Source organism: Cupressus sempervirens, chromosome 10, assembly GCF_028749045.1.
Source record: "Cupressus sempervirens isolate cs-2001-9-10 chromosome 10, ASM2874904v1, whole genome shotgun sequence".
Taxonomy (NCBI): Eukaryota; Viridiplantae; Streptophyta; class Pinopsida; order Cupressales; family Cupressaceae; genus Cupressus; species Cupressus sempervirens.
Genome location: NC_143127.1, coordinates 480,944,854 through 480,972,143, shown reverse-complemented (window position 1 = coordinate 480,972,143; position 27,290 = coordinate 480,944,854). Strand labels below are relative to the sequence as shown.

Here is a 27,290-nt window from a genome sequence, read left to right as displayed (position 1 = left end):
TAAATATTAATTATATAGAAAAAATTAGGCATACACACGTACCCCCGTCCCCTATTTTGAAAAATATGCGTACCCGTACCCACTCCCGTACCCGTTCCCGTTCCCGTACCCACGTACCCATGCAACCTTGGAATATATATATCAAATAAAAAAAACTTTGAGATCATCATTCAAACATGAATGTAACATCTGGTTTCTTACAAGCTAAATTATAGCCTTGAACTAACTAACTGATTTAGTCTTGTTTCACATGACATAGTTTTTCCAATCTATTGTTTAAACTGAAATAAATCTAAATTACAAATGCTAATCTTCCAAGACTATGGATTTAAAACATTACAACTAATTCAGCTGAAAGTAATTATTAAACTACCTCTAGATTTGACCGAGAATAAATGTACTTGAAATGAGATTCAAATGAAATATACATGATCATTTAACTACTCAATGTATTAGTTTAAAGTATATGACTTTCAAGCTTGAAAAGATTAACTAAACTTACAGGTTTAAAAGAACATACAGATTAGTTGTGAAGTTTCCTTACTCGATTGTCCAAGCTTTGGCTTTGGTGAGAGGAGAAGCATTGACATAGGCTTAACCTCCCAGCGGCAGACCATTACTTATCCCCACAGGTTCTAATTTAATAGAACGGCCCTCCCTACCCCAAGCTCGGGCTTGGGATGTTCATTGATCTAGCCATCAAAGTATCAAGGTGGGTTGAGGTCCTAATAGTTATTCAACGAAATAACTGAAGCATCTGGACAACAACAAGATCAATTGTTCCGAGCCTAATTCCACCTTGGCCAAGGATTTCATAATGTGAGTTTACAACCCGATCTCCACCACTCAGCTTGACAACTTATTTCAGAAGTGGAACTTGCATGAGCTAATGCATTTATATATATATATATATATCATTTTTATAAAAAAAAATTATAGGTACATCTACACCTCCTCATCATAATCAGGCCATCTAGCCGGTGATTCCTTAGTGCCCTCCGAATATCTTCACTTAGAGACTTTACACCTTATTCACCATATTCTGGCATAAGCCTGGTGAATATCTTGGTGCTTATAGTTCATTATCTCAATCTCTGTTACTAAATTTTATAGCAAAATGTATTTGGTTTGTTCTTGAGGAATAAAAGACATCATTCTAAAAAAGAAAAGAAATATAGTTTAATCACACATTCAGACGGTAAAGGAAGGTGTTTGATTTAATGGCAATGATATTAAAGTAAACAGTCAGTAGACTGGAAACATATCAAACTCCATTGTTTATGACTGGAATATTCATACTTCAATTCGATGATATAGGGAAAATAATTTATTGATTCTAACATGTAGTATCTTAAGTTCTATGCGGCTTTTCTTTCTCATAATAGACTGCCGAATCAAGATAGCAAACGTGATAACAAGGAAGTATAAATAAAAGGAAAATGTTTATAAGAGTTGGATTATCTTACTTGACTCTCTCTAAATCCAATCCTGAGATCAGTCTGCACTTGATATTAACTGTCTACCCTAGCTCAGTGTTTGTGAATACAATCGATTTGACTTTCCAAGTGGATTGCAAGCAAGGGAAAACTTAACCTCTGCAAATGGCTAACATAGAGTCTCAGGTTGCAAAGAAAATGAAGGTCAATGATGAATACAGATGCAAGTTGCCGAAACAGGATGATTGCCGAGAATGTTTAAAGGTTTATTAAATAATCTTAAGCCCGACCTTACAGCTACCATCAGTTACAAGATCATATTCGAATTCTTTATCAAATCGGCTAAAAGAAGAAATAGAAAGGAGGGAAAATTGAAAAGAAATGAAGGATGAAGAGTTTTTAATTAATTAATATCATTTATATTTGTTTTATTTTCTTGATTAAGTTTATAGGTACATATTGGTAAGGTGGCATCATTGGATTAATATTTTTAATGTAATGGTGCCACTTTATTATTATTTACCTATGATCATAATTGAGAGAATAAAATAATATTTAAATGATATTATTATTTGATAATTTCTTAAAGGTAAGAACTTATGTTCATTTTGTATTGTTTTTAATATATTGTTTTTACTTATAGCTCATGTGGTTCCACTATAAAATTATGTCGTCAAGTCCTAGTAACCTTGCCAGGGTGGTTTTTAGGTCAAACTTGTCATTTCTGATGACTGAACCTTATGACGATCCCCTTCCGATGACCTTGTTTCGCAATGCTTCCCCTCTCTCTCCAGTCTTCATCCCGTGATCAACATTCTTGCCAAGACATCAATTCAAGATTTATAAATTGTTAATTAAGATCATCAAGTGACCGTTAGGAATCTGATCAACATCATAATAACTGACTTGTTCATCATATCTATTTCACATGATCATGAATAAATTAATACAACGGCGAGAATTAACTAATTCAATTTCATATGGTAATTAGATCGATACAACGGCTATAATTAACTAACTCAATTTCATATGGTAATTAGATCGATACAACGGCCATAATTAACTAATTCAATTTCACATGAACATGAAGAGATAAGTAACGGCTATAACTAACATGTTATAACAACGGCTATAATTAGTTTAAAATTTTAGGGCAAAAAATTGGGATGTAACAATGAAGAACTATAAACTTTTCTCTGCAAAAGCCTAAATGGAAAAATCTATAATAAATAATTTAATGTCCTCGCATGGACAATACACATTCAATAGTTGTGCTTTTGAATAATTTATTATCTTGATGGTTGATCTTGGATCAATCTGGACTGTTTGTTTGTTTTGGGGTGCTTATATAAACCCTTCTTGTTTCATTGTTAGGGGAGACTATGGAGAAATTGTTGTAGCAATACTTCTTAAGAAATGAACAAAGTTCATTGAAATTTAGTGGATATTTGTTCTCTTTTGCAAATTAACATGGTTTCTTGTTTCTCACTAGAACAGATTTGTTTTACAAAGTTAATAGCAAATGAATGAAGGATTAATAGTACTATCAATGGTCAAATCTGTCAAGTTCATACCTTTAGGCTATTATAATTCAATGATTTTCAATTGTAGTGCAAGGTTAGCCAATATGTTCGGATAATAAGCTTAACTTCTATCACCTTGTTCATTGTTTCAAATGTTGGTGAACACAAGTGATGAAAATCAATTTAATACCTTAGAAGGTTGCATCATCTTTGTAGGTTGTAGAAAATGGCAAAGCAAGGATATGTTCAATTTCAGGGTTAGTCTATATTTAGAATTGTCTTCCTAAAACCTCCTCTTTTTCATTTTATTCTTCAAAAGCCTTAATAAAGGTCAAGCAGGAAAAATTTTCAAAACAACCTGACAAAGAAAATTGGCAACATTTGAAATTGAGTTAATATCTTAAAACAATTACTTAAGTCCCCTTGGGAACCAACATTACATCGAGCCAAATTGAGTCTATCCTGAAAAAAAAAATTACCCGCATTGTGTATTGTACCCAACTTCCACATACCAAGTTGGACACCTAAGTGATAGGAAAAACTAAATAGGAATGAAAGGAAGAGAAGTGGTCAAGGCCCTATGAAGAGAGAGTTGAGTATGGCATACAATGTCAAGGACGTTTGACTATTAGGAATAGACTGTACGGTGTAGGAGGGAGCCTAGTACGGAGGGAATGGTGGAAGTTGGTTGTATGAGAAGGAAGTGGAGTAGCATACATGTATGGAAGGGATGTCGTACGGTAGGGGTGTCGCACGGTTGGTGTAGGATAATGAATGCAAGTACACAAATTCAGATGCGCAGACAATTACTAATAGAATTCCAGAGCACTAGAAAAAGTCAAGAACTCAAGAGTAGGAGATATTTTCCACAAGAAGTCAAATTATGATATTGCTATCAAGATTTAACTGTGTAGCTTTTGAGTCAAACTCATTGACCCATGTATCATGAGTAGTGATTCAACATGAATCCATCTCTCATGAGAATAAATGGAACACTTAGCACTCAATGGATCTAGGTGATGCTCATAGAGGTGAAGCATCGGGAGTAGTACTGGAAAGCGCACCAAAGCTGGAGTAATACTGGGATGGGTGACCTCCCGAGAAGTCTCAGTGCTTCACCTCTATGAGCATCACCTAGATCCAATGAGTGCTAAGTGTTCCATTTAAACCATGGAGGAAACTGCATAGTTAAGCGCACTCAAGATGGAGTAGTACTGGGATGGGTGACCTCCTGGGAAGTCCCAAAGCTTCACCTCTGTGAGCATCACGTAGATCCAATGAGCGCTAAGTGTTCCATTTATTCTCATGAGAGATGGATTCGTGTTGAATCACTACTCATGATACATGGGTCAATGAGTTTGACTCAAAAACTACATAGTTAAATCCTGATAGCAATATCATAACTCGAGAGTGTTTCGCATTCAATAATGAATAGTATGGAAAATTACATAGATGTTGGACAAGATCCAAGCAAATACAGAGCAGTCACCAAATGATGACAAGTGATAGATCTCACGCACAAGTGAAATATCCGTATGATATTTCCGAAAGTAGAGTAGGGTGGTGCTGAACCACCAAAACTACAAGAGGTAGAGTAGGGAGGGTCTTCCACCTCCAAAACTGTGCACAAACTCTTTCAGCCTCCAACTTCTAAAAGTAGAGCAAAGAATGAAATCCAATCCATGATCCATGACAATGTCCAAACATCTCCTTATAAAGGCCTCTAAGAAGCATCTACAGATTTACAAGTACAAGTCGACAATATTAATTATTTCACTAGTTTACTTATTTGGGCCCCATATTTATTAATTAAATGTCCTTTATTATTTTATTTTATTTCTAGGACCAATTAATTAATTATTACATTAAAATTGGGGACATCTAAAATCCTTGCCACCCAAAGATTGTGTGCCCTCAAGCAATCCATAATTGAGTGAAATGCTATCAGCTCCAAGATCCCAAACCAACTGCACAGGTGAACTGAATAAATTTGCATCCAATGTAAAAACCCCTAGCTGGCTCCCAATTTGACAAATGAATGCACAAAATCTTACTTGCAATATTTAATTGTTCTCCAATTTATTTTGAATTTTCCCAAGTAGATAAGTTACAAGAAGTTTAAAATGATGTTATAAATTCAGACTATGACTAGAAAGGGATTCTATGCATTTGATATGAAAACCACAAATCAGAAATATATGTTTTAATCATGGCACCTAGCTGCAGGTAATTTGCCAATTTATTAATTTGAGGAAATGACCAACCATGCATAAAACCTCAATACAATTCTAAATAGTGATTTGAACCTGAATTGAGTTGTTTGGACAATGGTCGTCTCTCCTTATATCAACTCGCAGCTGAATTGCATATGCATCAACTACCTACAGCAGTAATGGTGACATCTCCGACAACACTCCAATCAGCTGTTGTCTGCAATAAATAGTTCCCACACCGACCCACGGCTATGGTCTGCTGAAATACGTGACCAACTATAAACTGTAGGCCCAAAACAAGTTGCATTAGCCTCTCCTTGCTGCAACAGCTCAAACACCAAGGTATTAAGGTCGAGTGGTCTACACAATGAAGTCGTCTACTCACTTCTAGCAAACACTTCTTGCTTTCACCCATGCTTGCCAATACTTGATGAAATTCACAGCTTCCAAGTATCAATTCGTCCAACCAAACAAATGTAGACTCTCCGCTGTTAAATCATAAACTTGCACTTTCAAAATCTCCAAGCCATAGGAGTCACAATAGGATGATTCTGACAATTTTTTATCTTAGCACAACTGTTAGTTATGGATCTCAAAATTACAACACCAATCTCCCAGACACAGATAATGATAGATAGGAGATTTGACCAGTGGAACCACTATACTTCAGCAATGACCTCAAACATCAGAAACTCAGAGCCCTTTATACATCAGCAAGGGCATACAGTCAAGAACCCGAGAAAAAGCCACAAAGGCACAAAATCAAATATATAATCAAGCGTGTCTTTCCCAATGAATGAGCTCTTATTTATAAGCTTTCGTTGGAAAAAGTTTCCATAAAACTCCACTTCTGAAATCGTGGAAGTTTCCCAAAAGAACTCAACACTCGAAACTTTCCAACTTGCTTTTTAGAAATATCACTTAAAGTCATTATTATTATAATATAAACATTATTATAATAATGCAACTCAACAAATAATAAATAAATAAGAGCTCATGCAATTATTTACCTTGTTAACTGCAGGTGACGACCAACTACCAAGCCATCCACTGTGTTGCCAAAAATAACAACTACTAAAAATAGTAAATCCACAACTAAGACCCCCAAAATGCACTGTCAGCTCACGAGGGTCGCTATGATGAACTGACTTGGCCAATTGCAGGACCCTGCTAAAACTAGGGACATCACATCCAACCTTTGTTGTGTTACACTGTCGAAAAAATTCCGCTATGCCACTCTGATATAAACATTGTCGTGTCCATAGTCTTTAGGATCCCAAACATGCCAGTCTTGAAATTCATCGATGTAATCCTTCATGATTGCCACCTAAGGAGGATAGACTTTATACTCAAATAATGGTAGAAATTGTTCCTGCAATTGATTGTCAGTAATGTCTCCACCTCTAGCTTTGTGATTCCATTTATGTGACTCCTAATCATTACCCATATTCTCCAGAAGATTTGTAGCCTTGCTCTCTTTCCACACACTGACAATATTACTAGGTCCCACTTCAACATTGGCTTGGTTGTCCTCCTTTTCAAATCTGTTATTTTGTCTTGTTTTGTGACCTCAATGGTTTCTCCATCATCAACCTTATTAGAATCATCCATGATTTCTTCAATCTTCTGGTTGTCGTGAGAATTCTTTTGTTCTCCATCTGAATGGGGTAATTAGAGTCTTTTGCTTGTCCATATCCTCTGATATCTATATGACTTCATCCTATAGCCATTTCTCAATCTCTTGCTTCAAACCATTGTTGAAGAGTATATTGTGCTGTGATGATGGATACTTCATTCACAATTCTATATAATCCTTCAGAGACGTCTTTTTCCCATTCACCCATCACCCAATCTTGCTTGATTTGTTTCAACAACTTAGCCAAATGGGATGTTTTCAATTCTTGACGCTTGACCCTAGGAGTGGGAGTCATCATTATTGACCTTGTGCTTGCTAAGAGGTTGAGTGTCTCCTTTGTCTGTTCCTAGAGCTTTTGTTGACTTCTTAACTCTCTCAACATTTCACTCAAACCATCTTTCAGCACCATGATTCAATCTCAATACCCCATATGGCAAGATCACCAACTCCGATACCATTTTAATATACACAACTTCCGCATACCAGGTTGGATGCCTAAGTGACAGGAAAATCTGAATCTGAATGGAAGGAAACTAAGTGGTCAAGGGCAAATTGAAGAGAGGTGAGTATGGCATATGGTACCAAGGTTGTCTAATTGTTTGGAATAGATCGTACAATATAGGAGGGAGCTTGGTATGGAGGGAATGGTGGAAGTTAGCCGTACAAGAAGGGAGTGGAGTAGCATATAGGTATGGCAAGGCTGTCGTATGGTGGGGGTGTTGTACAATAGGAGTAGGAGAGGTCAAATGATGTTGTACGAGGAGATAAAGTATGCCCATATGGTACTAGTAATGGGCGACGCCAAGAGTGTTGGGTGTGCGGCTTGACTTGGAATGTACGGTTTGATGCTGACCAAATTGTATGGTGTGATGGAGTACGTCCAAAGGATCATACAAAGGTCGTATAGTAGTGGGGCACTCCGCGTAGGTTATTTCTCCTTCATCACCAGATGGTTGGCCAATGCTAAGATAAATGAATGCAAGTACGCACAAATTCAGATGCACATACAATTAATAATAGAACACCAAATCACCAAAAAAAGTAAGCAACTCAAGAGTGTTTCGCATTCAATAATTAATAGTACTACAAATTACATAGATGTCGGACAAGATCCGAGAAAATACAGTGTCACCAAAAGATGAAGAGTGATAGATCTCGCACACAAGTGAAATATCCATATGATATTTCCAGCGGTAGAGTAGGGTGGTGCTAAACCATTGAAATTGTAACCTACAAAGTAGGGAGGGTCTTCTACCTCTAAAATTGCACACAAAATCCTTTAGCCTCCTACTTCCAAAAATACAACAGAGTCAAATCCAATCCATGATCCATTACAATGTCCAGACATCTCCTTATAAAGGCCTCCAAGAAGCATCTAGAGATTTACAAGTACAAGCTGACAATATTAATTATTTCATTAGTTTACTAATTTGGGCTCCATATTTATTAATTAATTATGTCTATTATTTTATTTTATTCATGACCAATTAATTAATTAATTATTGCACTAAAATTGGTGACATCACATATTACTATATTAGGAACCTTGAAATGGACTTTGTGATCACATAGTTTAGCGTATTGAAGATTTTATTCAAGAGAGGATAGGCTGCCCTTTGGTATTTTATTTGATGTCATAGGGTGTTACAAAACACTCAGCAACACAATTGTTGTCAAGATACTGGATGGACAATAAGTCTTCTCAATTCGCAGTATCTATTTCTAGTCATTTTTAAATGTTCTATAAAATTGTGCCTACCTAGACAATAATGCAATTAAAATAATGACCTAGCTAAAATGTTTACCTAGACATTGATACAATTGCTAGTGACCTAATCACAACTACAATTATGATAGAAAATTGGTTACAACTTACAACCACAATCCCAACACTATCCACACATACCTTATGGAAATTAAAGATCTTATTAGAAAAACTGACAAAGTAATTATAACCCATATGTTCCATGAAGGCAATAAAGTAGCTGACTGGATAGAAAATAAAGCAGTTAATAGGGACGCTAAGATGACTTGGCATGATTACCTCAGCAAGGACAGTGAACTAATGGTGATTATTAATAATGATATGACTAATTCTATTGAAGGAAAGATTACATAAGATTGAGCAATTTATTATGACAAGTGATGGTTTTATTGCGAATTGTTTGTGTATCTCTAGGAGGTACTATTGAACATTTTTGTTCTCCCCCCCCCCCCATTTTCCAAATATTGCCAATCTCATAAAAAAAAGGGTATGAAAACCAAGATGGTAGCCTTAATCCACGTTCTTGAAGTATTCATAGGTTGCCATGCATGCATGAGAGGGATATGTAAAACCTTAGTCAAATGTACTTTCCTTATATTCCCAAGTCTTAATATTTTCTTATTAAATGGCATTTTCCTTATGAATGTTTCAAGTCATGACCATGCGACTACCTTGCTTTTGCTTTGTCACTGCAGTTTATGGCTTAACCGTCAAGAGGGTCGCAAGGGTGTGAAATGGTCAAGTTCATGGTTTGCACAGCTTTGCCACGGTTTAAACTAACGTTCAAATGCAGGTGGTGATGTTGCAAAAAGCCTCTGGTTGCAAGGTCATAGGGAGTTAAGCTTAACTCAGAGTCAGGGTGGCGATGCTGCGAAAAGCCTTTGGTCGCAAAGTTGCAAGGGTCAATTTCGAAAGGGAATTCATCGAATGAAAGCAGACTTGATGAATCGATGTGATTCTATCAAAATGAACTTCAAAGTTGAGTTGCGACCGAGCGAAAGGTCAAACACGCTGCAGTCAATTTCAATGTTTTCGCTCAGTCGCAAGGTTAAATGTTGAACTCGGGGTTAAGGCTGTGAGATGGCAAAAGCCTTGAGTCACTTCGTCACATGGTTAAATTGCTAACATGTGGTCATGGCAGCGAAGTTGTGAAAACTTATGGATCGCACAGTCGTGGGGTTAAACATCAAAGTTAATAGTTAAGTCATGACTGGGCAATGGCAGTCAAGATAAGTGGTTTCACATCGTCGTGCGGTTAGAGGGTTGTCAAGCCCAAACTACGGCGACGGTGCGAAATGATTATTTTTGCATTGCCACAAGGTCGCCAAAGTTAAGGGGCTAGAAAGATAAAAGGTTGCGACGCAGCGATAAGCATAAAACAAGGTAGGTCACAGCTTCACATGGTTAAATAGTTAAAGAGAAAAGTCAGTTGCAAAGCTATGAAGCAATGAGCAGGCACATGTCAACATAAAGATAGAAGGCTAGGCGAGGTGGAAAAATACTTCGAGGACATGGAGCCATGTGGCAGAGGAATGATTGACTTTAGTTGACTTGCTGATTTGGTGAAATGTAGGTGAAATTCATGCAACAATTGGAGGAAAAATAGAAGAAATGATTCATCATCTATAACCATTTTTTGATGTCTTCAACGCCGTCACACTCCATGCTTCTTAAATGTGTATCATGATTGATCTAGCTTTGATTTGATCTCTTGCGGTTGGTGCATGCTTTCCCTTGTTCTTTCTGTCATTTCTCGTGAGAAATTGCACTCCATGATCAGATTTTTTTTCTGATCCTCAATTATTGCTCTCATCCGTATTCCAATCTCATGATCGAGGGAGTTTAGACTCAAGGTTGTATTAGGGTTATGCATGCACCCTATAAAGGCAAGTTTTGTTGTTTTTCCAAGGATCTCTTTTTTTTCTAATCCTTCACAGATCTTCTCTGTAATTGTTGTGCCTCTAATTCAATAGGAATCGCCCTTATCATATCCATTATCAGTTAGTTAAGTTTGTGCAACCTATTATGCCTCACTTCTTCTGAATATATTTTGACAATTGTAATACCATATGATTATGTTCGTCTCGGATAACTGATCTTCTTAAGTGAAACTATTGTATTCCTTTCATGATTATGTTGTCTTCTTGGCTTACCTGTCATATTGAGATTGGAGAAATATAGATAATGGTATAACTTGTGAAGTCTATTGGATTCTAGTGTAGTCATTAGAAAAGAAGTAGATCAAAATACTATTTGGTGTATCACCCCTCTAGATTAGAATAGGTAGTTTGCTTTCATGTATTCCTTCTCCCTTTTCCTCTCAAGAAATAGTTAGGCATGCCCTAATAGTAAGGAAGTCAGCCTTCTCCGAAGACTCAATCTCTAATTGCAAAGTCCCACACTTTTGAGATTGTTTCCATGTTACACAAGGTTGCCTTTAGGTCAAAACTTTAGGCAAGGGTGAAAACTTTCGTGTTAACAAGTACCATTGTATCATCATCAAAAGTACTTGGCATGTTTTAAGGGTGAAAATTTTCCTTGGCATTAAGCATACATTGTTCTCGATTGAAGTTACTGTTTTTCAAAAAAGTTGTAGAGCAGGCTGCACAATGGGTGGGCCGAGGAAGCAAGAGTTGTCTACCTACAACGAATGGAAGGCGAAATCTATGGTGTGGGAGATACTCCAAAAGGGCAAAGTGACTGTGTACATCAAGAAGTTACATGGCTACAAGCCCCATATCACTGATTATTTCTTCAAGAATTGGACGAAGGAAAGGGTTACTCTTCATGGGGTAGCAATGAATTTGACCAAGGAATTTGTTGCGAAGATTACAGGTCTTCCAATGGGTGGGCTAAAATTCAAAAAGGAAACAAACATATCGAATGCAACAGTCAACCAATTTCCGAAAAATGATGATGAGGAGACAAGGCTTGTGAAGAATGGGGACTTCTATGACCTAGACCAAATCAAGGCAATCTAGCAAGATGTCTTATCCCACATTTGTGAATACTTCATTCTGGATGGAAGATCTAAAAGGGTGCATAAATTTCATTTTGTATTTTTAAACCATTTCTGTTGTAAAGATAGGTTGTCGTTCCCTTTTTATTTGAAGTTCTCTCTACTTCATAGTCTTCAGGCCCATAGGAAGAAGGAATCTAGACCTGTGCTCCATGAAAGTCTTATTTTATAAATTGAGAATTACTGTAGAAATAATGCAGTAAAACCTTCACCTATAACGAAGAAGAAGAGAAAATCGGTTGGTAGCGAGCCTCATCAAAAGATAAGTGCTAAGAAAATTTAAAATAATAAGGTTAAAACAAAAGAGGGTTTTAGTGATAGCAAGGGCACAAAGAAGGAGATTAAGAGGGAGAAAAAGAAGAAAAATTATGAGGAAGCTACAAAGTTGAAGAAAAGTGTAGATGATGAGGATAACACGGAAATAAGAGATTTTAGCTCTAACCTGGATGGGTACTCTGGAAGCAAGGGTATTTCAATGGTTAAGAATGAGGGGGAAAGTAGCAAAGAAAGGAACTTGGAGTCAAAAATGATTTCAAAAGCCTTAGGGCAGTATGATGGGAACCAAAGTGAATAGCCTACACCCACCAAAAAGGATATTACTAACATTAAGAGCTCGATGGACATTAAAATAGAGAAGAATGATGAAGGAAAAGCCCTAGTCATTAAAGATCAATGCCTAAACAAGAAGAATCAGAAGGAGATAAAGGAACAAAAGGGTTTAAATACTGATAATCAACTCTATCTCAAGGAAACCCAGGAAATCACTAATGATTCTAGGAAAAAATTCTGATGAAGAGGTTAGAGATGAAAATAATTCACTGAAACTGTCTTTCCTTCACAAAGCCAAGGCGAAAGCGGACGCTTCCCTCCAAGTGGACTCCTGGCTCTACAACGAAATAATTGTTCTAAAGAAAAAAATGGCCAAAATCTAGAGAAAAATGGATCAAGAAAAAATTAAGAGAACCCAACTAGAAAATCAAGTTAGAAATATCCCTAAGAAATTAAAAGAGTATGAAATGGAACTTCAGCAACCGGTTAAAGAGTAATGGGAGATCATGTCACCTAATGCTGTTGCGGCCAAGATTTCGGGTGGTCCGAGCAAAAGATCGAGAGAGCACGAAGAAAGTTGTTGTTGAGGCGCTTGGTTCTACAGTATAAGACATCCTTCAGAGTACTGTCGAGGCTGGCAAGGAATTAGCTAAGGTCATTAAAGATCTAATTTAGTTGTTGGTCTAGTTTGTAGGTCTCTAGTCCCTGGTCGGGTTGTTGGTTATGGTCTTCCATTTTTTCCATCGTTTCCATCTTTTTTTTGTATAAACTCTAGGTTCCAAGTCCTTGTAAAACCTGGGTTTGAACTATGTTTAGTACTTTTCTGGGTTCAAATCCCTGAAAAACCTAACTTTTGATTAGATGTGAATTTCAGGTTTCAGGTCCTTGTAAAACCTAATGATCCTTTTCGCTTATCTTTTGTTTTTATAAGGGGTTTTGGGTCCCCTCAAAACCTATTTTTGCCTTAATCTAAAACACTATCCTCGCATAACAAGCCATTGTCAAAGGATCAAAACCCACAATTAGTGCCAAGTTTGAACATATATCATGTGCACCAACTTATTTCAAAACCTATTACTCATCTCGAGATTTCGACAAACTTGTATGGCAATATTGTGAAATTTTGTTAATATTTTATTTTTAGATATTGTTCCCATGAATTAATTTTAAGCTTTTCCATTTCTTCCCTCATTTTTTGACCCTTAGCCAACTTCTTCCATTATTCTTGCAGCTTTCCTACTACCACCATAAGTTTTTGTTATAAATTTTTAGCCTCACACTTTCCTTACCCTTTCAAATATTCCTTTCACATCCTAGCAATTTCATAAACCTTCTACACACCTGTTGGTTATCAAAATCACTGGTTAGAAACCTACGAGCCTTGCCTACTCGATGTTGGGTATCTAACTGATTTTGGCCAATGTAACAGGATTGATCCCAATCCTTTGTGCTTTTGGTTCCGCTAGACCAAGGCCTGTTTACCTAAATCCTGGATGGCAAAACTCAATTCCAAGATGATTTATAGCAGATTACAGCAATCAAATAAACTCCTCAATTGGCAAGCATCAAGGAAAAGTTCTGGATTGTAGTTAATAATTATTTATCTTCAAAGTTCGATTACTTTTATTATTTTTGTGTGTTTGCTGAAATAGAAAAGTTAAAACGAATTATTGAATGAAATCAGATTGTCAAAGGAAAAGAATAGAAAAATGCCAGCATTGGGTTCAAAATTTATTAGCAATTTTTATGATCAGTGCTGAATTCTAATTGGGCGATAGAGTCAAACATACATTTCTTACATACAACTTTACAATGCTGTTGGTATAGTATTTATTAATAACTTAGTTAATTTGATGCCACAAATTGTCACACTTTAGTGTAGTCAGATTAGTCTATTATAATTTAACCATCACATGGGCATAATAGATACAAATAATGAGAAAAAGATGATATCCTACACTATTTGTATTGATCAAATCTGAATAGCAGCAAACAATTTAATGTACTTATCAAATTAATAAATTAGAAACAAATGAACAACTCAACTATAAAGAACGAGCTATGCACAATTCAACTCTAAAACAAATAAAATTTCTTACTGATGTTGGTGTTGGACAAATCGTGTTGAAGACACTCAATCTCTTGATGTTCTATCCAACACAATAAGTTCCACACAATGACTAGAAATAGTGCTCAAAAATCAGAATCTCCTTTGCTTCGTTCAAAACTCCAACTTCTCCCTTGGGAAGAAAAAATCCAACAGTATTGATAAAGGTTTGCAAATTACAATGACAATAGCTTTAATATCACTTTATAAAAGCGATGAATTTGGTCCCAATAATATCTGCTTTTGGTTTGAATTTATACTTATAGACATGGAAAGGGTGCCGGTTTTACTTAAAAAGTCGCACCCCTTCATAAATCAACTAATCCAATGTTAGAAATAATATTTTTAATTTTATCAAAACATAATCAAATTTTTGTGTGTGTTGTATTCTCCTTTAACGTTAATATATGACCTTTGCGGCGATCAATTTTGGGCGTGAATTCGTTAATCCACGAGATGCATGTTTGAATTCCCATGGCATTTGCATATAATTAAATATACTCTCCTTCAGTTACATGGGCATTTTTCTGTGTGACTCGCATCCTCTGAACACCAGACCGCATGCCATGGTGGGCTTTCCAGACTGCATCTTCCTGCAAATAAACACAACACGATATTAGAAACCCATTAGTGATGATGAATAATATGTTTTCCAAGCATGGAAGACGCTGCAAGACTTTTTCCACTCCAAAAAGCTAATTGATGCAGATTTCGTCCTCTGTTATGCCACCAAATTATATTCAAGAAAGGCCACTCCCAACATAATATCGTTCCTAATACATCCACTTGAAAAATCGAATAAGAGACCACTGATCGACTTTGTTGCTTAGTCTTCGCCATGAAGGTATCTGAAGAAGAGGGCCAAAGCAAACTTGAATAGTAAAATACACACCCAAAACCAAGGCGCAGATTCTAAAATAGAAAGAATCTGAATTTCGCTTGCTACGCTCATGAAGCATATTTATGTAGAGATAGGCAATCAATACAGATGATCCACCGAACTAGATGAAATGTATTAATATCCTTGAAATAGCTAATCCTTGAGCCATTGAATAAGCTCCATACATCATCATAATATCAAGTGCACTTTCTATAAACTTCATGGTAAAATATGTGGGACCAACACTAAGAACTTCCTTGAGGGTATCCACATTAACCTTGCCACATTGAATGCAATAAGCACCAAACCCCTTTTTTGATTCCTTTGGTTTCCTGAAAAAATGTGGCTTCTTTTCCAAGGCCATCCAAGTTCAAAACATTTTGATGACCAAAAGAACTCATCAAAATCATCGTAGTTTTTCCATGCTGAATGTGACGCTTTCCCATTATCGTTACTCTGAGCCTCTGCTGCCACAATTTCATATATGGGCGAGATGATTTCCTGAAGGAATGAAACACCATTCTCCCCAGCGCAAGAAAGAGCTTGCTGGGCAAATTGCTGTTGTGATATTTCATCCAACTCCTCCGCCATATTATGAAAAATATAACAAATACATTCAGGCAAAAAGCGAACATTTGCAGCTTTGCCCCAAATCAAAAAGTATAAGGCAACTAGCAGCAGCTTCTTTTCTCTGTTAAGTGCTTCCACACTATGCCAATAAGGACGCTTACACAGATATTTACACCACTTCATATAGTTATCTAAAGACTTTGTGAATACATTGTGAATAGATCCTTCATTTATCCTCGGATCAACACTTTCAGGTATACCAAATTGCATTTGCATTTGTGACCAAGAGAACTACATGTTCACACTGGTTACTAACATTGTCTCTCTTCTTCTGAGATCGATTGCTCCTCTTTAAGCATTGAATGACTAAGCAAAAACACGCTTTTGATGCTATTAAAACACTGTCCAAGGCATGCAAAAACGTAAGCTCTTGTTAATAATTGCCTAGATAGAAATTCCTGTCTGTTGAAGTGCATGCTGGGTGATTTCAATCTAAAGAGCAGTCCTTTAAATGTGATCGAAATAGTGAATAATGTGTGCTGTAGAGTGCTATTTTTTCAGTATTATTACTGTTGCCTTTCCAAAATAAAAAAAATCTGTTGCTCATGGTTTTCTTTAGTTTCCATTTTGAGCATGAGTACAGTCTGCAGTGCCAAAGACAAACAAGCTTATGGTTATGAAAATTTCCAGTCTCCATAATCACACATTTCTGTTTATGCTCTGAATTGATCCATTCTGTCAATTACTCAAATAATATGCCGGCTCTTCCTGGTCTCTATTTAAATTTTACTTCATGACCTCTATCCCTCTCAGATTAATAACATAGGTGTCCCTGCTGTAAACTCCATTAGGTAATACCCATGTAAGTGGCTGACCAAATATCAATTACTTGCTTCTTTTACACATCATTGCCTCATCAAAATATAAGAAAGAAACCTCTCCACAACATCTGTTCACGTGAATAGAATAACAAATTTCTGGGCTCAATCAACACCAACACATATCACACACTAACGAATTTCTGGGCTCAATCAACACCAACACATATCACACACTAACGAATTTCTGGGCTCAATCAACACCAACACATATCACACACTTCAGAAGCTACTAAAAATTTCGTTTATCTTTAAGCATTCTGATTTATCCCACAACTTCAACCTTAGACAATACACATGCTCCCAATTTCTAGTTTGCATAGTTCAAGTTGAAATACACTGTCCAAGGGCCTAATCATGGCAAGTTCCTTGACAAACATCCAAATTGTCTTCCCACTTTATAAATTTTGGATCCAATATCTCTTCATGAGAAAACAATCTCCAGAGTCTGCAAGCATGCTAATAACCTGTAGGGGAATGTACACCATCTATATGAATTTTGAGTTCCATAACATAAAATACACCACCACTCTTGTATCTATAGTCTCCACCACAATTCCCTCATAAGAATCGATTAGCCCCCACTTCAAACTCGACAATTTTTTTTTAAATGCATTAAAATCACTAAATTGAGGATTTCCTAGTTGAAGAAATCCTAGAGAACTTTCCCGCATTGAGCCTTTTGTTATTTCAAAGCCAAAACATTTCTTATCTCAATCAAAAGCCTAGGGAGTTGTCCTCTAGTTCACCAAGATTCACTGAAACAATTAAATTTTGAAAGTGTAAGTGCAAAGTCCTTTTATAAGAATGTTCATCATGCTATTCCAAGCAATATGGCCAGCTTTCGAGGTGATCCATTTCACAGATTTCAAGAATAATGTTTCTATTTTCTGTGACCTAATCCTAAAAAAAAAAATCAAATTCACAGCTTTCTTAGCTCCAAGTGTACTCATTTTTCTGGTTCTTGTCATTATAGCGTTTTGGTTGTTTAGGCAAAATTTTGTCACAAAAGGATCAACAGTTCAAAAGTTATCAATGTTTTTCTCCTATTCTAGCTCTTGCTTGCAAAATGTTAAGAGATAAATCATTTCTCCCTCTAAGAAAATAAAATGTACCTGGTGTATGAACATATCAGCAATATTCTTTGAATAAGATTCCTTCTCATAGAATGTAACATTAGCGGAGGCAGATAAAAACAAATCACCAGTAACATTATTATATTTGACAAGCATTTGTGAAGTGCCAAAGGATAATGTGGATTGGTAACATGTACTGATGTCAAACCTTGCATCACCTTGATCAAGTCAATGTCAAGACTGAAGCTTAAATGGTAACCAAATGGACACTAGTATACCCTTGCACACATGCAAATTTGATTTATTATTGGCCATTTTATAAAGTCAAAACCATTTGAAATGACCAATTAAAATAGGTTTCCTCATGTTATCCCAAAGAGGCCTAAATGGCAATTAATTACTTGGTCAACTTGCCAAAGCACTGTCACAGGATAACAAGTACAATAAAGAACATTTAACTCTTCTATAATATAGTTGTTAGCAGCAGCTGTTTGAGTTTCCTAAGAGGTCGATATATTAACTTGGTTTATTTCTCAAAACAAATGATATGCTCAACCCATAACATATTGGAAAGGTGCTTAGTTTTATAAGAGCCTGGTTGGCAGGTTGTAGCAGCCATCAAAGGTACTGATATGCTCAAGCAACTAGCATCATCAGCAATTTACCAGACTTTGCAATGTTTTGTTAAAGGCCAATGCATTCTTAAGAGACTCAATTATTATTCATCAGCAATACAAAGAAGTTGGCTAAGTTTATTGAAAAACCAATGCATTCTCATTATGGAGTTAGCGATTTTATCGGCCATTGAAAGGAGATGTGGAGGAAGAATCTCTAGAGAATAGGAATCAAGAAGGAATAATGGAAGAAGAAAGGGACTGGAAGAAAGAGGAGGACTAATTCAAAGGGCAGCAATGATGAAGGTTTGTGACTCTTTGAAAGTTGGTTATTATGAAAGGTTGTGACCATTGAAAAAAGGCATAGATGATGAAGAGGTAGCTCTCCCTCACACTAGAAGACATAAAGGGAAAGAAGGTTTGTTAAAGGAAATATCAAGCACAAATAATCATCGATAAGAAGCAAACTCAAAAATCAGGAATATCATACCAATTACAATCATCAATTAAAAGCAGTTACAAAAATTTAATAATAAGATAATATTTTGACCATGCATAGGAAAGCAATAGGCCCCTAGGCATTTCAGAACTGTTATTACCAGCATCCAGTAATCTAACAATTGCTCTTGCCGTATCAATATTGCTTATAGATTATTTGTAGGTCAATTATCGTTTATATATGATTATAATTAGAAATAAAATGCATATGTCAAAGTCTATTTGTAAACACCCATCATGTATGGAAGGAGGTTTTAAGAGGTGATCGTGAGGATCGCCACCTAGGTAGGATACCCCAAGTGGATGTCCGTCTTCCTTTCCATCGAGGCCAAGAGGGCCAAAGCTATGCTCTTGAGCTTAGATAGGATCTTTGAGGAACCTCCATTATGACGTCCTTTCCGACTCTATCAGGATGACTAGTAATCTTAGGAGATGACGCACAGATAGAGAAAGCAAGTATAACCACCCCACTAGGTAGGATGCCCCAAGTGGATGTCCATGTTGCCTCCATTGGGGCCAAGAGGGCCAAAGTTTCAATCTTGGGCTTAATGTCAGATTGCTTTGGGCGGACCTCTCACGCTTCTTCTCCCACACCCTAATGCATTTGAAATGATGCTATAGAATTATATGAATATCATATGTTCTGGACTAACCCTAATAATGGATAAATGTGTGTGTTTCTTACATTATGACTGCAGGATTCAAATCCAAGATCACACAATTTGAAGAGATATTTTGCTTGGTAGACTGAACCCTAGCCCTCATATGTTGCAATTGTGATTCTAGGGAAAATTACAAAGGGGACATCACAAACACAGACTGAAAAAGTTCAGTTAAAGTACCATTAAGTTTTGCCAGTAATGGAGGTGCTCTGTGATAGTGTCACAGAATAGCATGCTCTTATTTGGCATGATGATAACAGCATATAACGTAATCAGATTTTTAGGACAATAATCCAAATTGGAAAAATACAAGTTTAGATTAATGATTGAAGGATTCATCTGATAAATTCAAATCTATGTTAATAATTGAAGCTGATTTTGGTTTAGAATCAAGGACTATGGATCTGAGGGATGTCAGATATTAATTTTGTGAAATCCAATTTTATGCTACATTTTCAACTTGAATTATATGTTTCTAATTTTTTTTCACTATTCATACATCTTCTTTTAATTTTTTAAAAATTTTTTGCACCTCCTTTTCTTCCTGACCTTGTAGCTATGCTCTAAGGCATACCTATTTTCTTTGTAAGTCTTAAATGGAGTTTATGACAGCATAACCTCAATCAAGTCTTTTTTCTAATCAATTGTTTTGATTCTTGGCAAGGTTGCTTTGGTGCTTGGATCTTGCATGTTTTGTCTAAATACTTATATTCTTGTTCAGAAATCGACAACTAGCTTTTTATTTTGCAGGCCTCTTGTCCATTGGACTCCTGCTTTTACTATTACCATATTTGCACTTCTTTAGCTAGTTAAAAAGAGGTTCTGAAGGGTACTGCTCAAAGTTTATTAGATAATTCACTAAAATTATTGTTTACAGTTAACAGTTACCACAGAGTATGTGTAGTTTTCTATGTTGTAACAGCTAATGAAGCCATGAGACAGGATTGTAACCAATGGTAATAGATTTTAACTTTGGACAAGGGTCCCAAATAAAACCCCCATTTATCTTTCTTTTAGAAGATGCATATCTTGCTTAATGCAAAAACAAACAACTAGTCACAAGCATCACATACAGAAATGGGAAAAAACTTAAGATTAATTAGGTCCAATAAAAAGGCATACAATCATAGCAACTGCTGTAACTGCGAATGCGATTGGAATGGCCACAGAGGTAATCTTATCATAAGGCCCCTTCAAATATACGGGCTTGTGAACACTTTGGAAATACTTTTGCTTCTGGTAAATTTTCTCCCTTGGGGTAAATGGTGGCTCTGTCATTTTTCCTTTGAGTCAAAAAAAGCTGCAGGAAAAAAACATCTAGTCAAGATTCGAAAAACTGCAGGCACAGAAAAAGATAAACAAGAAAGTAGTTAGAAAGAGAGAACTGTATGACAGACACAAATGAAAACACAAAGGAATTCTCACTGACAAGAAAATTACATTCCCAGATTCCATTACCAGTTCTGTACAGATCCTGGTTCTGGTTAATGGATCTGGAAAAGAGAAATTGGGTTGGGTTCATTTTGTTTTGTCCATACAAACAAATGCAAAATTCACAACTATATACATATTTGTATGATATATACATATATGCAAAGTTCCTATTGACCTTCCAGACCCCAACCTGGAATCTCTTGGTCTCCAACTTTCTCCCCTTAAAGCTAAGCATCAGACTCAGAATGGCCAGCAAACTGTCCTAGAGAAAATAAAGAAGATTTCTGGTCATAAGTTCCAGAACCGATCTCCTATGCCTCTGGTTCTTCCCCCCTTAGAGGAAGTTGAAGCCATGCTTCTTGGCTCTCCCAAAGTAGCCTCTGGTCCCTCTGCCCAAGAGATGCAGGATTTTAATCCCTTTCAATCCCCAGTTGCTCAATTTAATGTTTCAACTCCAAGCTGTGAACCAGTTTGTGAGGGTCTCGATGCCATCATAAAATCCTGTGATATTGAAGACAGTCTCAACAACTTTGACCTTGTGGTCATCCCGGCCTCTCCCACCTTGCCCCCGCCTCCCTTTCCTAGTGAGGTCCCTCCTCCTAGAGGACTGGCCTCTGTTATCAGAGTTCCAGATCCTAAGGAGTGTGAGGGGACATGCCCTGTGAAGTCTTCTGAGGAGGATGACAGAGCCCCAGGCCCTTGCAACAGAGAGGAAGAGGAGGAACTGTTTGTCTTTAATGCAAAAAGAAAACCAGGAGACCTAAATATAGAACCAATGGTTATAATGAGGATCTAATCAGAGAAGAGGGGGTTAAGGAAGATAATGACCAGCCTACCAAAAGGAAGTGAGGCAGACCACCCAACTCTGCTGGCTCCATTGAGCTCACTAAGATCCAAAAGAGGAAATTGCCCAAGTGCTTCAACAGCTTTCAAACACTAATGGAGATTGAATCACACACGTCAATTATGATGACCAAATATGTATCCTAGAATGTAAGACAATTGGAGACACTAGATAGGAAGTATGTTATTAAAAGACTCCTTAGGAATTACAGTGACATTGACTTCCTCTTGCTCCATGTCGTCGGCAGATTTTGTATTCTATAGCTGACTGGGTTATGCCGTCGGAGATTTTGTATTTGGTAGCCAACGGGTAGATTAGGATTGTTTTCTAGCCGACAGACCCCTTCGGGAAGGTTCGGCAGAAAAGTATTTATACCTTGTCTGGGATCATTGTAAATCATCTTATGCTCTGTATGTAATCTGTTGGCATATGTGAATAAAAGAGTACTGTTGTTGCTGTTCTTGTTCACTGTCTGTGTGCATTAATCTATGCCGTAAACATTTGGCGCCATTGCCCTATGAACCTGGAAGGAGGGAGGAATGAAGCTTAATGCCAAATCAGCTTAACAAAGATCGAAATAAGATAAAGGGGAAAGATGGCATACGTACTGTGCAAGAAAATTTAATTTTGGCACAGCAAGCCGAATGCAGAAGGAGGTTCCAGAAGATTATCGACGAACACAGAAGTGCGGAAGAATTGTTGGAGGAGACTCAACAGCAGGTAGAATTGGTGGAAGAAACAAGGGAGGATTTTTTGAATTTGTATTCGCTGAGGGAAGAGAGTCCAAACGGAAGAGAATTGACTCGCACGGCTCGGAGTGCCGAGGGAGCAAGAGCGTGGAGTGAACTCTTCATCCGGGATACACTTCCAGTGTCATCGGTAGAAATTGTGTATCGGCCGACGGGTCCCTTCGGAAAGGAAATTGTGTATCGGCCAACGAGTCCCTTCGAAAAGGAAATTGTGTATCAACCGACGGGTCCCTTCGGGAAAGTTCTTGTTATGTAGCCGACGGTAAATAGTTTGTAGCGGACATGATGTATCTGGCCGACGGATACCTTCGGGAAGGTTCGTCGGAAAGTATTTATAACCCCTTCGGGAAGCATTGTAATCATCATTAGATCTTATCATGATATATCGAAGCATAATGTACTGTTGGTATATGTGAATAATAATAAGAGTTCTGCTGTTTGCTGTTCGGTGTTCATGTCTATTTCCTGTGTGCGTTGCTTAATTAATTCATACGGTAAACATTTGGCGCCGTTGCCCAATGGATCTGGCACGCAGGCAGACGGATATGAATTATATGCCGAATCAGTTGAACAAAGATAAGAGTAAGCTGAAGGAAAAAGATGACATACGCGTTGCGCAGGAGAATTTAATTTTGGCTCAGCAGATAGAGCGTTGAAGGAGGTTTCAGAAGATTTCCGACAGAAACAAGAGCGCCGAAGGATTGTTGAAGGAGACTCGACAACGGCTTGATTTGGTGGAAGAAGCGAGGGAGGAGTTTCTGAACCTGCATACGCCACGGGAAGAGAATCCTGACGGAAGGAGATCGACTCGCATGACTCGATGTGCCGAAGGAGCACGAGCGTGGAGTGACCTCTTCGTCCGAGATATACTTTCGGAACGGATAGCTGCGGTTGACGAACCCTCTTCTTCACCAAACAGCGCAGAAGTCCAAAACAACGCGGGTGTTGAACACAGCGCGGAAGCAGAAAACAGCACGGGTGTTGAAAACAGCGCGGAAGCAAAAAACAGCGCGGGTGTGAAGAACAACGTGGGTGTCCAGAACAGCGCGGGTGTTCAAAATGGCGCGGGAGCTCAGAACAACGCGGGTGCTCAAAACAGCGCGGGTGTGCAGAACAACACGGGTGTGCAGAACAGCGCGGGTGTTCAAAACAGCGCGGGAGCTCAGAACAGCGCAGGTACACAACAAAACCCTCAACATACAGTGATAATGGCAGGTCCGAAGGAAAAATTGCCTAAATTTGATGGTGATGAAGCAGCTGATCCCATTCGACATTGTAAAACATGTGAAACGATCTGGAGGGCAAATGGCATAACAGATACAAATGAATGGATCCGACAATTTCCTGCTACCCTACAGGGTGTTGCGATTGATTGGTTTATTGATGCTGATCCACAAAAATTAAATAGTTGGGATAATATTAAGGAGTTCATTGCGGAATTTCAACTTTTGCGTGATGATAATGAAATTGTAGCCGAGATATTAAATACCAAGCAAAAGAAGAATGAAACAATACGGGTCTTCACCAGGAGATTGAAGGACTTAATCAGTAAAATGGAGAATAAGCCGGCAGATGGACTCCAGAAAAGATGGTTCATTGAAGGCCTTCACCCGAAGCTGCGGAAAAAGATGAAAATTGTGCCACCATCCACATACATTGAAGCGTACAATAGGGCAATGAACCTCGAAAGTGACCAGAAGACAAAGAAGAAGAAGAAGATCAGCTCGTCGAATTCAGATGACGATGAGCCTTCAGGAGAAGATAGCAGCGACGATGACGAAGGAAGCAGCAAGAAAGTCCGTGCTCTCCAGAAGGACATGATGCGGATGATGAAGGAATTCAAAAACATGAACAAGGAAACTAAGGGCAATGACCTATGGTGCACGGAATGTAAGAAAGAAGGCCATACGAAGGGATCCTGCCCGAAAGATCAATTTTGTGAAATCTGTTATAGATCCTAGGACACTCAGTAAAGGAATGCCCTTTCAATTTAAAAACAAGGACACCGCAGCAAGTGTTCCTATCACAGGAGGCATCCCCGTCAGGAGGGAACGGGAACACCAGTACGGAAGGTGCCACATCAGGCGGATATAGAAACAACCGGCGCGGTCCAAATAACAACAACAATAACAACAATGGTGGCAACAACAACAATGGAAAAAGGAGTCGAATTCAGTACAATGCGAATGGTCGGCCAATTGTTCAATGCCGTGCATGCAATCTATGGGGTCACTTCGCCTGCGAGTGCACAACAATGAACACACCAAAGTTGTTATGCAGATGGTGTGGACCTGGTGATCATGAAGATGCTAGGTGTTCGAAGTCGGGAGTAAACTTGATCACCGTCGGGACGAACGAAGAAGAGGTTTTGGCCATCACACGGAAGCAAGCAAAAGTGTAACCCGACCCCCCGGAAGAAAAGACGAGACTAGAAGAAGCATGGGTAGAGATCCAGAAAGCAACACAGGCAGAAACAGCACACCTGAAGGACACACCGAGTACTTCCGTACGGAACTGCGCAGAACAAAACATTGTCCGGCAAATTTTGCAAGCCAAGATACCTGTCATGATAAGTGATCTGTTGCTCACTATGCCACAGCTCCGATCGACACTCACAAACATTGTTCCCGCTACTCAACTACCAGGAGAACATGGAAGGAAGCAAGAAAGTGGAGCAAGTACAGTGCACAAAAAGGAGAAGGAAAGTGGCGCAAGTGCAGAAGATCCGATGTTGTTAGCCCTCTCATCCGGACGCCATCCAGCAGTCGTCGAAATGGGAATTCTCGAGACTGTATTGATGGAAACAATTGTGGACGGAGGGTCCGGTGTCAATGTGTTGCCTGAAGACACTTGGAAAAAGTTGGGACAACCGACATTATGGCGACCTACATTCCAACTGTTAACAGCCGATCAACATGGAATCAAGCCATTGGGAGTCCTGACAACACAACCAGTGATGATTGGAACACAGCCATTCCTGTTGGACTTTGTCGTGATCCCACTGAAGCGGAGAGGATATGATGCCATTCTGGGCTGCGAGTGGCTGATACAAGCCAAGGCGAAGCACGATTGGAAGAAAAATACTTTATCACTTGAAAGCAAAGGCTGGAAGTATGTCATTGATCTACACACTCAGATGGTTGGAGAAGAAGCTCTATCGTCAGATTCTGAAGGAGAAGACGATGAGAGGAGATAGAGTATAGAACCTGATCAGGAGGGAGTCCTACGATTGGAAGGAGATGATGATCTGGATTTAGTAAATGGTCTTTACCACTGGCAGATAGAGGATTACGAGCTCCTTCCAAGTTGTAATATGCTAAGGATCGACGAAGGTAAGAAAGAAGGAAATGAATGTCCGAAGGAATACAGAGAAGCCGAAGGAGGAAATGAATGTCCGAAGGAACACAGAGAAGCCGAAGGAGGAAATGAATATCCGCAGGAACACAGAGAAGCCGAAGGAGGAAATGAATGTCCGAAGGAACACAGAGAAGCCGACGGAGGAAATGAATGTCCGAAGGAACATGGAGAAGCCGAAGGAAGAAATGAATGTTCGAAGCAACATAGAGAAGCCGAAGAAGAAAACACGGATATGACTAAAGCTGAAGGACAGAACATACAGTACGAACCCAAAAGAAGGAAAGATTCTACTGTACGACTGCGCAAGAAGAAAGTATTATGTCAAACCACAAATATAGCAGAAAGGTACTAGCAGCAACGAAGACACACGATACGGTCTGCACAGGAAACAAAGCGGAAGGGTCTAATAAAAGTTGCAACAGTACGGAGTGGACGTGTTATTGGCGGCCAGAACGGGCAACTGATGGAGTCCATGCTACGGAGCTTCGAGAACAAACTGGGCGGTATGGAGATGACACAGAACAGGTGTAGCAGGTTTCAACTCGGACAGTGGGTGTTAAAGTACGACAATTGGAATAAGATCAAACCAGGCAAGTTCAAAATTAAATGGGTTGGGTCGTACCAGATGCGGGAAGTAAGCAATAACGGAGCAATAAAACAGTGGATGCTAGACGGAAAGGAAGTATTCAATGTAGTGAATAGGTCGAAGTTGAATGTTTGCCATGAAAGAAGTAATGTACCCCCGTGGACGAATAACTGAGAGAAGACTGTAAGTACTGTATATATGTAAATATTGTACATAATTGTTCCAGAAGTGAGATTTTCAAAAAAAAAAAAAAAATGATAAAAAAGTGATGAAAAAGCTACTGTACGGATTTTTGGAAACAAAGCACCATACGGATTCTTAAATGTTCACCATACGGTTTCGAAGGAAGTGTACGGATTTTTGTACCGTATGGATTTCGCCAAGTTTTGCATCTTACGGATTTTTTTCTTGGAAGTTTTGAGCAGTGTACGAAAAAGCATCAAGTCTGATATGTACCATACGGATTTTATAGTGAAGGAAGGAGCACCGTACGGATTCTTAACCTGCTCACCATACAGTTTTTGGAGGTTGTGTACGGAATTTAATGGTTCACTGTACGGATTTTATAATAAAAAAGCGGTGTACGGTTTTTAAATGCTACCATACGATTTTTTAGTGGGCAGATACCGTACGGATTTTGGAGACAGTTTCCGTACAGATATTTTCACAGCCGCCGTACGGATTGTGGAGACAACGTACGGATTTCTAATGAAGATGCAGTGTACGAATTTTAGGCAGGCTATGTACGGGTTTTATGTAGTCACCATACAGCTTTTGAGTCCCTGTCACCGTACGAATTTTGGAGGTTGAGTTACCGTACGGCTTTGTTAAAAAGCTTGCCGTACGGATTTTCCCATTTATATGTTGTTTGTTGTACGGAATTCGAGTCTTAGT

General features: G+C 38.2%; 1 long non-coding RNA gene across 2 annotated transcripts in view; it reads right to left on the bottom strand.

Moving 5' to 3' along the window:
• The window catches only part of LOC149534773 (uncharacterized), a 79,196-nt gene that overhangs the window by 10,080 nt on the left and 41,826 nt on the right, over positions 1 to 27,290 (bottom strand). The window contains exons 2-3 of one of the 2 annotated variants that reach the window (XR_016357353.1): positions 20,549 to 20,726; positions 14,212 to 14,841 (exon numbers count right to left, since the gene is read on the bottom strand). This is a non-coding gene — a long non-coding RNA (uncharacterized LOC149534773). Of the gene's footprint in view, positions 1 to 14,211; positions 14,842 to 20,548; positions 20,727 to 27,290 lie in introns of those variants that run through there. The other variant, XR_016357354.1, reaches the window with a different exon arrangement.